General features: G+C 44.1%; 1 protein-coding gene across 1 annotated transcript in view; it reads right to left on the bottom strand.

Moving 5' to 3' along the window:
- Window positions 1-11,267: 11,267 nt before the first annotated feature.
- Window positions 11,268-15,372, bottom strand: part of LOC133929134 (cysteine proteinase inhibitor-like) — a 75,034-nt gene continuing 70,929 nt past the window's right edge. Inside the window, exon 3 of the mRNA XM_062375766.1 lies at window positions 11,268-11,278. The gene's annotated coding sequence lies outside the window, so the exon portion shown is untranslated. The remainder of the gene's footprint in view (window positions 11,279-15,372) is intronic.

Genomic DNA, 15,372 nt, shown 5'->3' on the forward strand with positions numbered 1-15,372 from the left:
GCCATGAGGATGTTACAATGAGAGAATTCTACTGCTATCAGGTTCATTACCGCCAAAGAGAAACTAATCCATACACATGCTATGGCCGTCTCTCTGACCAAGCTATAGTCAATTGTTATTCATGCATTGAGGCTAGCAGATTGCAGTTCTTCTATTTCAACCAGGACCTTCTACATTCTGATACATATCAAGGCATTACTGATGCTTTAGGACAGGGTGCTTTAGGTGGCAAGAGCATAGGGGTCAAGTGGATGCTTCTGTCTAGCCATGTGGGCAGCCCCCGTTACCTAGCTATGAACTACCAAGATGCAATGGCTGTTTGCCGTTAGTATGGAGCTCCTAATATATTCACCACTTTCACCTGTAACCCCAAATGGTCAGAAATCGCTGAGGATCTCAGATATGAACCAGGCCAGCAGCACACAGATCGGTCAGATGTGATTACACGTGTTTTCCATATGAAGTTACATGAGTACATTGCTGATATTAGAGGCGGCACAACCTTCGGTCCTATTCGAGCATGTAACACTCTTCCCTCTTTTCATACATGCTCCTTACCATCTAAATTCTACCTGCTTATTTCCTTGGTGCCTTATCTTGGTTACTTCATGTGCATATATGTACACTACTGGGTTCTAGAAAAGGGGATTGCCACATGTCCACATACTTGTGTGGCTAGCTGCCCATTCTTCAGATCCATCCCCATCTTTCATTGACACGCTGATATCTGCTGAGCTTCCACATCCACAATCTGATCCCCTTGGCTACAGCCTAGTACAGGAATTTATGGTACATGGGCCATGTGGATCTATGAATTTTCGTTGCTCATGTATGAAAGAGAGTGTTTGTTCCAAGAGGTTCCCAAAATCTTTCAATTCTGAGACTTCTATTGATGAGGCAGGATTTCCTCTGTACCATCGCGCAAACAATGGCCTAACTATTAGGAAAGGCCATTACGACCTTGATAACAGATGGGTTGTGCCATACAATATGGCCATCTTGAAGAAATATCAAGCATATATCAATGTCGAATGGTGCAACAAGACTAATTTGGTCAAGTACCTCTTCAAATATGTCACAAAAGGACATGACAAGGCTACATTTGCCTTTGTCAATGCTGCTGCAGATGTTGCGCCTCAGCCTGAAGACAAAGATGAGATCGCAGACCATATAAGATGCAGGTATTTGTCAGCCTGTGAAGCCATGTGGCATGCCTGCAGTTGAACGGCTAGCTGTCCACATGCCTGGTATGAACATTGTAATATTCCATGAGTCAGCTGATCTTGAAGATATTGTTGAAAACCCCCACAGATATAAGACTACATTAACTGAATGGTTTACAACCAATTGAACCCATCCATCTGCAATGCCTTCCACTTACTGTGAATTCCCAACCTATTATAGGTGGGATCTTGATGGGAAATCCTGGATTAGAAGACAGAGGTCACCAAAGGTTGGCTGCATCTATAACATGCACCCGAGCACAGGTGAACTATTTCATCTGAGAATGCTTATTATGGTTGTAGCCGGTGCCACCAGCTTTGCTAGCCTTAGGACATACAACGGTATTATATATGATACCTTCAGAGAGGCATGCCAAGCTAGAGGTTTAGTCGGTGACGACAACGAATGGTATATGTTGTTTGATGAATCTATTATATGGGCGTCTCCATACCAGCTAAGACACATGTTCCTCATTATTCTGGTTTTCTGTGATGTTGTTAATGCAAAAATGTTGTTTGCCAAGTACTGGAGGCATCTTGCTGATGATATAGCATATCGAATCCGCTTGTGCCTAGGCAATCCTAGATATTTTATCCCAGATTGTCATCTACAGGCACAGCTGCTCGGTGAACTAATTGTTCTATTTTCAAAGTCTGGTGTCAACTTGTCTTCATACAACCTCTTTTCTGAAGAAACTCCTGGGCCCTATGCATATAGCAATAGGCTGATTGCTGAAGAATTAACATATGACAGAGCCCTTCTAGCAGAATAGTCCAATACCCTAGCCTCTACACTAAATCATGAACAACGTTCTGTTTATGACACTGTTATTGCTTCTGTTATTTCAAAAAAAACCTGGCACCTTCTTTATCTCCGGTCATGGTGGCACTGGGAAAACCTATCTCTGGAATGCCATTATAGCAAAACTTCGAGCCGAAGGTGAGATAGTGCTAGCAGTTGCTTCTTCTAGGGTTGCCTCTCTTCTACTGCCAAGTGGTAGAACTGCACATTCTAGGTTCAGAATACCTCTTGATATAAATGAGCATAGTATATGTAGTATTAGCCGTGGGACTATACTTGTGGACCTCATCAGTAAGGCATCTTTGGTGCTATGGGATGAAGCACCCATGACTCATAGATGTTGTTTCGAAGCACTGGGCCGCACAATGCGTGACATCCTATCAGCCGATGAGCCTTCACTTGTTGTTGTTCCTTTCGGTGGAAAGTTGATTGTCCTAGTCGGTGATTTTAGGCAGGTCCTTCCAGTTATTGCAGGGGGTACTAGGTCTGATGTTGTGAGTGCATCACTTGTTATGTCACCTATTTGGCAGCATATCACGGTGCTCAAGCTTCACACAAATATGAGGCTCACAAATCCTGCTTTAGGAGCTTCCCAAAGACACAACCTTGCTGTTTTTGCTCAATGGGTCCTAGATGTTGGTAACGTTGATGTCCCCATGGCAACAAAACCTAGTGAAGCACATCCCAGCTGGCTGCAAATACCCGGTGACCTGTTGCTCATGCCTTCCGATAATAATATACAGACAATTATAGACTCCACCTATGATTCCTTTGACACCATGTATTCAGATACATCATACCTTACTGCTCGTGCAATTGTATGCCCAACCAATACCACAGTCGATGAAATCAATGATGTTGTATTTAATCAAGTACCAGGTGAAGCCAGAGAATACCTAAGCTATGACACTATTTCTAAAACAGCTGACCACATCGCAGATGTTGATATTCTTTATCCACCAAAATTTCTATACTCCATAACAGTTAACAATTTCCCACACCATTGTCTGTGCTTAAAAGTAGGGGTGCCCATTATTCTGCTTTGCAACATTACCAATCTATTGGTCTCTGCAATGGTACCAGACTCATAGTAACCAGGCTTGGTGATCGTGTGCTAGAAGCCCACATACTTACCGGCACAAACGTTGGCCAAACAGTCTGTATCCCAAGAATTGTCCTCAACTCAGCTAGCCCCAGGTGGCCTTTCACGCTGCAACGACACCGGTATCCTATCCAGCTCTCATATGCTATGACCATCAACAAGAGCCAAGGCCAGACCCTCTCTAAAGTCGGCGTCTATCTCCGAGCTCCTGTTTTCTCACATGGGTAGCTCTATGTGGCCATATCAAGGGTTACCTCACGAGAAGGTCTCAAGATCCTTATTGATGACAATGCTGATTCCCCCGCAAAACAAACCAGAAATATTGTTTACAAAGAAGTCCTTGAACGTGTCTAACCTGTACAACTATGTTACATACGTTTCTGCTCGTTTTTTATCACTTTTGGACCTGTAATTATGTGATGTACTATTTATCCTCCCTGCCCCCTATATATAGAGATAAGTGTATATTATTTTTCCTTATACCCAGCTTCCTTTGCATTACCTACTGCCCACGCTGGTGCACTCTTCCCTGCATACCTTTTCCCTCTTTGTTGTGCGCTCCCTGTTTTCCCTCTCTGTACGTGTATATTAGTACCATCTTATATGCCGCCTACTGTTACGATCCTCTTACCATTCCCTTTTGCTACAATGCAGATGGTGCCTACTCCTCTCAGGGAGATCAGCCAGCGCCACCACAGATGGGACATACGAGTCAGAATAGCGCGTTTGTGGGACTGCCAGGAACAGGCTGAACCATTCAAGGTGTATCATGTTGATTTCGTAATGATTGATAACAAGGTATGTAATCCCTTGCCCATACAACACCTACAGAGGCGATCAGAATGGTACCCGAATCCATTTACGATCCCGAGTTTCCAGACACATCGCACTTCTGCTCTTTCGGTTCCATATGTTTAACAGTGTACCTTGCCATCATGTTTTCCAGCCTTTGCTTCAATAATAATAATATTTAGAAATCATAGCCTCCCTTTTCTTTTCCCTGTTCATTGTCATAAATAGCCTTCTTTTTCCCATACATATTAAGAACTGATCTATGGCCAGCCATATGCACCGCCCATCCAGATCGCTCTATAGGACATACTATTACCTACACAGATGACATATAACTCTGCCTGTTAACTAAACCCTGTCATACATAGCTGCACCATTCCCTGAGTTAACACCATGTTACCCCACTGTAACCGTAGAAATTTACCGCTGCTCAGCACTGATCCAATAATTGGTAGAACTTCTATTGCTTCCAATAGAATTGCCACATTACTGAAATCAGATTACAATACTGTGAATATATTTACCTCTTCTATAAGAAAGCCTACGATATAGTATTACAGCGTTCTACCAATTATTGGAAACAATATTAACTATTCAATCTTAAATTTAACCGAATATAATATATAGAAAATAGGCACAAGTTTTGAGGTGGTGCTAATTATGCTCACACAGGAAGGATCATACATTCACATTCAATAATAATGTATAAGTCCCTGTAGCAGCAAGTCTATTTTCCTGCCATATGCCTCCTCTAGCTTAGGTACTATGATCCTTCCATTATTTTCATTCTAAAATATCCTTGATGTTGCCTTAGTTCCTATCATTGCACACTTCTGCTACAGCGCCATGTAGTCCTCAGATTTGGTGCTCCTGTGTTTTAGTTTATATAGTTTTATCCATTCCATTAGTACTTTATCAACATTCATATTCCTTCCTAGGGTACCAAAATGGAGGGCTGTATCCCAAAACGCTGGCTCCAGCAATTTAAACCTCTGCTTCAAGAAGGCAATATCTATGATATCAACTACTTCGAAGTTGCTCCATCCAAGAAGACCTACAAGTGAATTGACCATTACATTATGGCAAGGTTTACCAAGACTACAAAGGTTAGCGAAGTTATACCGCAGCCTCAAGAGTTCCCAATCTATGCATATGAGCCTGCTCTGTATTCTGTTCTAACACAGCGAGTCAATAAACCTGTTCTTTTATCAGGTATATACCCTAGCCCACCACAGCATACCCCTCTACGTTTACGCTTACCTTCTATGAGTGGTTTCCTACGTACAATCTTCATAGAACTATTTTTCCTGCGCAGATTTTGTTGCAAAAATTATTGCTATTGCTGGCGTCGTCACAGTGAACACTAAGAATGACCCAAGACTAAAAAGAAACATCCATATAACTGATGGCAGGTCCTAATTCATGCACTCTTGTTATTCATACTGCATAGTCACTATGTCCTTCGTTTTTGCTAATTTCACTTACTAAAAATACTATCACATTTCAGCCACAAAGTGATTGTCACTTTATGGAAAGAGCAAGCTCAGTCCTTTGATGCCGAGCGCTTGCATGATGCATCAGCTACCACAGCAGTTTATGTGCTCTTCGTTGGTATGACTGTGGGTACTTTTTCAGGTGCAATATTATGTTATCATGCATGTTACCTTACCTACCACACACTATCCCTCCAAACACACTCACTACTGCTCAGCCAATGTTGTATATATGATGCCATTTTTTGGCAGGATCTATTGCCCTCCAAGGAATCTCCGCCACAAAATGGTATATGGATATACCAATCCCTGAAATCACAGCACTACGAACTAGGTTACACCAACTTTTATACCTACTTTCATCTCAGCTGCACTTCCATCCTGTATACACCTACATTAACACTACAGCATCCATTACCAATCTAATTGCGTAATGCTCATTACACAACCTAGCAAACCAACCACACCAAATTGAATGGTTCGAAGGAAACCCTGCTCTGAACAACCCAGTGCCTACAACAGTCGATGACCTCACCAATCTTATTCCCAATGATGCTCTGGTATCGCAACCCTTGCTTACCATGTTTGCTTCTTTTTTCCCTGTTCAACCCTATTACACCTGATCCATAATATCAATATTGCAGGGCTAGACCTATACTGTGACTATCCTCCTCAAAGACCTGGTTCCTGGTGGTATATGTCCTGTGGAACCTGCTGGAAAAAAACTGATCCTGATGGTGATTCTTATAAATGTCCTCGGTGTTCCAGCACACAAGCAGAGCCACGGTACATCCCATTTGCATGCTACTTTACCTGCCTTCACTATCCTCATTCACTCATAGCTTCTGCTTACATATATTGCTCCGCAATTTATGTTACAGATACAGGATTACATACTATGGCACCGACCCATCTACAACCCAAGAAACTAACCCACGACTTGCGCGCTTCATATTCTTCGGGAAAGATGGGCCACCAGCTAATTGGGAAACCTCCCACAGTCCTCATTGCAGCATCAAAAGTTGACCCAGCCTATGTCCCGCCTGAAATATCAGGCCATATTGGAAAAACTTACACCATCACTGTACAAATGACAACAGGCTCCCTCCAAAGCATTGACCCAACGTTCCAAGTCTAGTCCCTTGCTGTTCATGCAGGATTATCAGGCAGGCTCCTCAATCCTATAATAGCCACTCCAGTACCTTCATCACAAGACATTGCAACTGTCGCTCAGCTCCGCAGCAGCACCACATTTGCCCACCAATCCAGTACTACTTTAGCTTTGAATACACAATCCTCTCCTACGTCTCCTGAAAAGGTTCCTCCCACACTAAACTACCTATTTCACATTCTACATCCCAATTCGGTAAAAACTTACGATATTATTTATGCTTTTCTGCCTGTGCAGCAGCTTGTACCATCATCAACACCACCACCACCACCACAGGCCACACCTATTTGCCAGGCTGCATCCATGGTAACACACTGATATACATATCCACATTTATATACTTACCTTTCGTACATCTGCCAGAATTTTCAGTACAACCTAACTCTAACTCCATGCCTTTTATAATGTTCCTTTGCCAAATAGCCCAACAGCAGCAGCTCTGCATCCCACAAACAGTCCCTTCCAAGCATTGAAAACCTCGACACCACCATCCCTACCGCCAGAAGGTACTTATTGCCTGCCCTTGCTGTTCCTGAGCTCCTTTCATTAACCCCTCCCCACCATACAGTACAGTCTTTGGTCATAAACAATATCAACCCTTTGCAGCCCTTCCACCGATGCAGAGCCACATCGTGCTGCTAGGAAACTCCGCTTCTCCGTCTCCAATGATGACAACTAGGTAATGTACCATTCCTCTTTGCCTAATATGCAGACTATTGTTAAGTACCTGCTCCTCGGGAGAGGGGGGGGCACCCATTCTACCATAGTGAATACGTTACTGCTTTCAGAACCAAAAAAAAAAACCTGAAATTCTAACATACACATCTGCTGTATGCAGGTTGCCTACCCATGGTGCCAACTGACCATCGGCTCCAGCATCACCACTCATCGTCTACAAAAACACCAACCTTTATCTTATGTACAGCCAACTCCCTACAAAATCTATCCAGACAGCCATGCTTCCCTATATTATCCAGATAATATATGTACCTACATATGTTCAGACATACCGTCAAAAAAAACCACTTGCCTTAGCCTCTTACACTATAGATTAGCTCCCATCACGTGTGCTTTTACCTTCTTACTTCCCGGATGCCGCAGCAGATGTTGCTTGGGTTCCCACCTCTGCATTTTCCACTCCCAGACACAGTCTTCCATCTCAATATGTTGTTACATCTGCTTGTTTTAACATGGCCGACCCTAGCGATTCAAAACTAGGCTTCCCATACTGTGTTTCGCTTAACCTTCAGCTGTGGTGCTTTCGGATACCAACCCAGTATAAATCACTGCTAATCAACTACTCTTTCTGTTATGCATTTCGGGACTGTTAGCTTCTCATACTTTTTGCTAATATAGTCTGCACGTGTATCATGTCATAACCTCTTATATTGTGCTCACCAAACGTCGCCACTTTACCTGCAGTAACATCTGTGTTTTTAACTAAATGATGTGTTATCATTTTATTTACTTCCATTTTCCCACTATTTTCTAAGCCAGGCTTCACCAATCCTGTAATTACAATCACATCAATCTGCATTTTCCAAACGCCTTCGGATTACATGCTTCATTAATTCCGATTACAAGTTCTAACAGCCATCCGCCGACTCCTCGCTCCAGCTCACAAAGCTTACACCTGCCGCACCCAGGCGCGCAACGCGCGCCTATCGGTCTAGTATACTAGTAAAACCCATTCATTCTCTCGAACTACGTCGCTCCACGTCATCAAAAATACGACGGCCATCGGATCGCGATCTTTGTCATAGATCCACAACCGTATTGGATGACGGCCTGGAGATGGCCATATTTCATTGCTATGTTTGCTGTGGATTGCTTATAATTGATCGATCGTCGTAATATCAATTGATACATTTTCACTTGATTTCATTTTATAGTGTGAAGACTACCTAATTTACTTATGTTTCGATCAAGTTGCAGTGCTCCAGCCTCCCCATTTCAGTTATGCTGTATCACCTTATACGACAGTTCAGTTGAGAAGCTATCAATTGAAAAGCTTGTGTCTGAGTGTACTCCGTAGCCACGAGGTGGCCACTGCTGTTGAGCTCCACTTGAGGCCTATTTATTGCACATTGCAGCTCGCCTCCATCGCCGCCACCTCCGTGGTTTACAGAAAGAGCATCCTTACTATCAAGTATGGATACCCACCAAATGTTCAACCTGTTACCTTGGTACCATGGCCAGTAGCAATATCATGTAAATATATTGCAATTTGAATCTGTAGGTTGGAATAATGCAAATTAAAATTTCACATGTTGGATAGGCTCATTAGTGTGATTTGTGGCTATCTATGTGCACATTTTCCTCTCAAGAGACGGTTCCAGAAACATATCTATGTTTTTATGTCGTCCTACCAATATCAGAACGAATTTGCAGCTGTTCTAATGATGAAAGTGTTCAAACTCTAGGAAATGAGTTAAATGATTATGCAGTACCTTTTTTCTGCTAATTACCTTTTAGTATTTCTTTTCGTACCTAGGCAAACGGATATACTGGTAGAAGTGCTAGAAGCTGCTTTGTCTCCTTCACAACATGTTAAATGGTTGCAGAAGATGTAAACTTACATATATTTGCACAAATTCACAACCTGAAAGTGGGGCTCAGGATTGGGAATGGGTACATGAACGAGGGTAGAATCAAGCATGGCATGCTCGTCCTTGACAAGCCCTGTCCTCCATTGCTGCCCCAGGCAAAGGCCAAGGAGAGTTGCCCCAGTGGGTTCAAGGAACATCATCTATTTATGTGGTCTGCTTCTGAACAGGTTTCCTCTTGTTTTTTTTAACTGTGGTGGTTTGGATGTGATCGAGGTTTGTTTATCCATTGCTAGGACTTATATGGTGCTAGTGTGATAATCTTTAAACTGTTATCTTTATGTGTGTGGCCAATTATCTCTAATTTCAGGGAAATGCTACCGAAATTTCCTTTAAGCTTTGGGACTCCTATAGGTTGTCTGAGTAATATTCCGGACTTGTTGTGATTCTTGAGGTGTTACATAGATATTGATAATGTTCGAACCGAAGATCAGCTTGCTGATATTCTAACAAAGTCAATCGCGCGTGTGACGTCTCATGCTAGAGAAGGTAGATATCGATAATGTTCAAACCGAAGATCAGCTTGCAGATATTCTAACAAAGTCAATCGTGCGCGTGAAGTTCATCGAGCTGTGACAGGCTTGGCGTGGTGGAGGTGAATAAGACTGAAGTGCCATGATTAGGGGGTGTGATTTGTTAGATTATCTAATCATGTCACTAGATAGTTAGCTAGTTAGTTGTGCATCTGCATGTTAGTTAGTTAGCTAGCGGGTTTATGTAGTTAGCTAGTTGTGCATCTGCATGTTAGTTATGTTGGAATTTGAGGGGGGGGGGGGTTCCTTTAAAATTCGAATTTGAGTTGAAGTCAAATTTGAATTGAGCAAATTCCTTAAAAGAAAAAAAAAAGAAAGGAAGAGGCCAAACCGAGTGGGTCGCTTCAAGGCCCGAAGGCCGAGCAGCCCACCCGGCCGGCTGCCTAACCTAAAGGGTGCCCGAGCTCCTGGAGCTGGCGGCCGCCGCCACAGAGGCGCGTGGGGGGGGGGGCTCCGCCTTTCCTGGTCGCCCGTTCGCCATCCGGCGGATTCGGTGCGTTGTTGTGGCACCGTGGGGTTAAAGCCGGGTCTCTCCTTCTCCCTTGAAAAACAGGTTCACTCACCTGAGCTTCTCCCCATCTTCTACTCCCTGCTCTCCACTTGCGCTCGCCGCCGCGGCTCTCTCTCTCTCTCTCTCTCTCTCTCTCTCTCTCTCTCTCTCTCTCTCTCTCTCTCTCTCTCTCTCTCTCTCTCTCTCGGGCGCGCGTGCGCGCGCGCGAGGCTGTGCCAGCTCATGTTTACTTATATGATATATGTTGGCAGTTATGCTTTTATATATACGTTTAAATTCGAAATCAATTTAATCGGAATGTTGCTAAAATGTACTTTAATACAACAATCCAAAAAACAGAGATTAATGGCCGCTCACTCTGACGTCATTAAACCTGACGCGTTCGACGGCGCATGCTTTAAACGCTGGCAGATTAAGACTAGGATGTGGCTGACCGACCTGAAGTTGGTTTGGGTCGTGACGAGTGCTCTCCCTGAGGCTACGCCAGCAGATGCTGATGCGACAGTGAAGGCCATCGCTGATGCGGAAAAGGCTAAATGGGAAGACGCAAATCAAGCCTGCATGTCTCGTCTGCTGAACGTTCTGTCAAACCGTCTGTTTGATGTGTATTCGGGATTCACTTCGGCCAAGGATCTCTAGGAAGAGCTAGAGAACAAGTTCTCTGAGGTGGATAATGGCAATGACTCATTCACTACAGAAAATTTCCTCAACTTTAAAATGTCTGAGGAAAGGTCTGTGATGGAGCAGTTACAGGAGCTTCAGCTCATAGTCAGGGACTTACTCCAGTACAACTGCATCCTTACAGATAATTTTATGGTGAATGCCATTCTGGAAAAGCAGCCGTCCTCATGGCATGACTTCGTGACCGCTCGCCGGCACATGAAGAAACAAATGACGCTCTTTGAGCTGTCTGCTGCTATCAATGTCGAGGAATGTGCAAGGGCCAGCAACAAGCCATCACCACAGGTCCAGGCTCACCTAGTGGAGAAGGGGTCGTCGTCGAGATTCCAAAACCAGAAGCAGAAGAAGAACAATGCTCAGCCTCCTTAGAATCAGAATCAGAACAAGCCCAAAGGCAAGAAGATGAAGAGGAAGAGAGAGGACTTCATTTCCTATGTCTGCGGCACGGCCGGGCATACTGCTTGCAGGTGCTGGGACAAGAAGGGAAAATGTCCGGCTCCTAAGCAGTGCAAGGAAGCAAATGTGGTGCTGGGTCCGTCCAGCTCCAAGGGGTATGTACCACAGGCCTTTATGGCAAGTCCATCTAATAATTGGTGGATTGATTATGGTGCTACTGTACACATATGTGCTGATCGCTCTGCGTTCTCTTCTTTTCAAGGTGCAGCAAGTGGCCCTGTCTTGATGGGTAACGGTGTACCGACAACAGTACGTGGGATTGGACAGGTCTGTCTAAAGAGGACTTCAGGCAAGACGATCATCTTGAAGGATGTACTGTTCATGCCGACCATGAACCGGAACCTCATCTCAGTGTCACAGCTGCTTCGCCAGGGTTTTAAGTTAGTGTTCGAGTCCAATAAAGTCATTCTGACTAAGTTTGGAAATTTCATAAGGAAGGCGTATGAGTCTGGCGGTCTGTTCCGTATGTCTGTAATGAATAATTATTCATTTTCTGCTATTCATAAGTCTTGTAATAAGAACCATGATGTGTGGCATTCCCGATTGTGTCACATTAATTCAAGGGCCATTAAACGTTTGAGCAACATGAATTTGATTCCTGAATATAAACTTGATGCTTCTAGATGTGAGATTTGTGTGCAAGCAAAGCAACCTCGTCTACCTTTCAAGACCGTAGAAGAGAAAGGCAATTCTCCTCTAGACCTTGTCCACTCTGATGTATGTGAAATGAATGGCATAATTTCTAAAGGTAGTAAACGCTATTTCCTCACCTTAATAGATGACGCAACTAGATATTGCTATATCTATCTAATGAGAACGAAAGATGAAGTACTAGAACATTTCAAAATCTATAAAGCTGAAGTAGAAAACCAATTAGAAAGGAAGATTAAACGCTTAAGGTCTGATAGAGGAGGAGAGTATCTCTCCAACCTATTCTCTAAATACTGTGCAGAAAGTGGAATCATTCATGAAACCACTGCCCCATACTCACCCCAGTCAAACGGGGTTGACGAACGAAAGAACCGAACTATCTGCGACTTGGTTAATTCCTTGTTGCAGAGTTCAGGTATGTCGGATGTATGGTGGGGCGAGGCAGTTCTCACAGTATGCTATGTCCTAAACAGGGTGCCTCCACGCAACCGCGAGGAGATGTCGTATGAAGGATTTAGAGGGAGAAAGCCAAACCTTTCTCACCTTCGGACTTGGGGCTGTCTTGCTAAAGTTAGTCTGCCTTTACCGAAGAAGAGAAAGCTAGGACCAAAGACCGTAGATTGCGTCTTCCTTGGTTACACTACAAACAGTGCAGCCTATAGATTTCTAGTGGTCAAATCCAAGACGAGCGAAGTCGCTACTAATGTCATTATGGAGTCTCGAGATGCGACATTCTTTGAAGACATCTTTCTGATGAGAGGAAATGAGATAGTCGCTCCAGATGGGTCTAGTGAGCCGTACTCTATTCCTTCGAGTGTGTATGATCCCGCTTCAGATCTGAAGTTGAGAAGGAGTAAGAGACAGAGGACTGAAAAGTCACTGGGCAATAACTATGTCACTTATTTAGTGGATGAGGAACTATGATCCCTCATAGAGGCATACGCATCTCCAGATGCGGAGTACTGGAGGGAAGCAGTCCGTAGCGAGATGGATTCCATCATGGCTAACGGAACGTGGGAAATAGCAGAGCTTCGAGCTGGGTGCAAACCGGTAGGGTGTAAGTGGATCTTTAAGAGGAAGAGGAGACCCGATGGTACTATAGAAAAGTACAAGGCCCGCTTAGTGGATAAGGGTTTTACTCAGAAGGAAGGGGAGGATTACTTTGATATGTATTCTCCTGTGGCCCGTTTACCTACGATCCGGGTACTATTAGCACTTGCCACTACATGCAAACTCCATGTTCATCAAATGGATGTGAAGACCGCTTTCCTAAATGGAGAGCTGGATGAGAAGATATACATGCAGCAGCCTAATGGATTCATAGTAAAAGGCCAGAAAAAGAAAGTGTGTCGTTTGGTTAAATCCCTGTATGGTCTAAAGCAAGCTCCTAAGCAATGGCATGAGAAATTCAATAGCACGTTGATCACTGCCGGGTTTTGTGTAAACGAAGCTGACAAGTGTGTGTACTATCAATTTGTTGGGAGCAAAGGTGTCATTCTGTGTTTATACGTAGATGACATATTACTTTTTGGGACCGACATGGAAACTATCAAGGAGGCAAAAGAATTCCTCTCCAAGAACTTTGACATGAAGGACATGGGTGAAGCTGATGTCATATTAAACATCAAGCTGTTAAAGGGGGAGAATGAGATTACTTTATCTCAGTCTCATTATGTGGAGAAGGTCCTAACCCGATTCGGGCAGATGGACGCTAAGCCAGTCTCCACACCCTATAATCCAAATCTCAAATTGCATAAACACTCTGGTGAACCCATAGACCAGCTGAAGTATTCACAGGTCATTGGATCTCTTATGTACTTGAGCAATGCGACGAGACCAGACATCTCATATGCAGTATGTAGGTTGAGTCATTATACGTCCAACCTAGGAGATGATCATTGGGAAGCGCTGATAAGGGTACTCAGGTACTTAAAAGGAACAATGAACCTCGGTATTAAATATACCGGTCATCCAACAGTCTTAGAAGGATTCAGTGATGCTAACTGGATCAGTGACTCGGATGAAATGAGAGCTACAAGTGGCTATGCTTTCACTCTAGCTGGTGGGGTCGTGTCATGGAGATCGTCTAAGCAGACATTGATAACACGATCTACCATGGAGGCTAAACTAATTGCCCTAGATTCAGCAACGATGGAGGCAGAGTGGTTGAAAGACCTTATATCAGACCTTCCTGTGCTGGAAAAACCAATTCCAACAGTCCTAGTATACTGTGATAATCAGGCTGTGATTATCAAAGTTCAGAGTAGAAAGGACAACTTGAAAACCTCCCAACATATTCGGAGACGGTTAAAGTCATGTAGGCATGCCAGAGAGACTGGTGTAATTGCAGTGGAATACATCAAGTCTGAAAAGAACTTGGCTGATCCTTTCACTAAGCGTTTGGCGAGGAGGCCAATCCAGGCAGCGTCTGAGGGAATGGGGCTCTTACCCTGTTAGGTTTCAATAGTGGATACCTATCCTGAGTGATTGGAGATCCCGTGATTCAGGTTGTAGGAAATGAAGCTAGTTGACACTAGAAGCACCTCTTCCTGGGTCCCATCAGCTGCAGTGCTTCATCTGTATGGTAGGCTGAGCATACGCTCTTAATGAGCTCTACGCCAGATGGCGGGAAATCGTCCTACAGGATTTCTTGAAGAGCTCACCTATGTGAACTGATCATGAGGTCGTGATCCGGGAGAGAAAAAGGGATACTCTCTAGTGAGTTCATGAAAAGATACAAGGGCATGACCGTAAAGCCCTGCCCCGTTTGAGGAGCAGTTCAACTGCCCTGTGCTATATGTCTTTGAAGTGAAAGCCCCCACACCAAGGCACTGGATCAAGGTCTAGTCCTCCAAACTGTCTGTGCGGGGTCGTAGTTTCTTTGGCTAGGCAAGGTTCAAGCTTAATCGCACCTTCATCGGAAAAAATTAGTATATTAAAACAGTAATGATGTCCATATGAGTCAGTCGAATTTTGAAAGGTAAAAGGTGGCGATTGTTGGAATTTGAGGGGGTTTTCCCTTTAAAATTCGAATTTGAGTTGAAGTCAAATTTGAATTGAGCAAATTCCTTAAAAGAAAAAAAAAAGAGAAAGGAAGAGGCCAGACCAAGTGGGTCGCTTCAAGGCCCGAAGGCCGAGCAGCCCACCCGGCCGGCTTCCTAACCTAAAGGGTGCCCGAGCTCCTGGAGCTGGCGGCCGACGCCACAGAGACGCGTGGGGGGGGGGGCTCCGCCCTTCCCGGTCGCCAGTTTGCCGTCCGGCAGATTCGGTGCGCCGTTGTGGCGTCGTGGGGTTAAAGCCGGGTCTCTCCTTCTCCCTTGAAAAATAGGTTCACTCACCTGAGCTTCTCCC

This window comes from Phragmites australis, chromosome 9, assembly GCF_958298935.1.
Source record: "Phragmites australis chromosome 9, lpPhrAust1.1, whole genome shotgun sequence".
NCBI lineage: Eukaryota > Viridiplantae > Streptophyta > Magnoliopsida > Poales > Poaceae > Phragmites > Phragmites australis.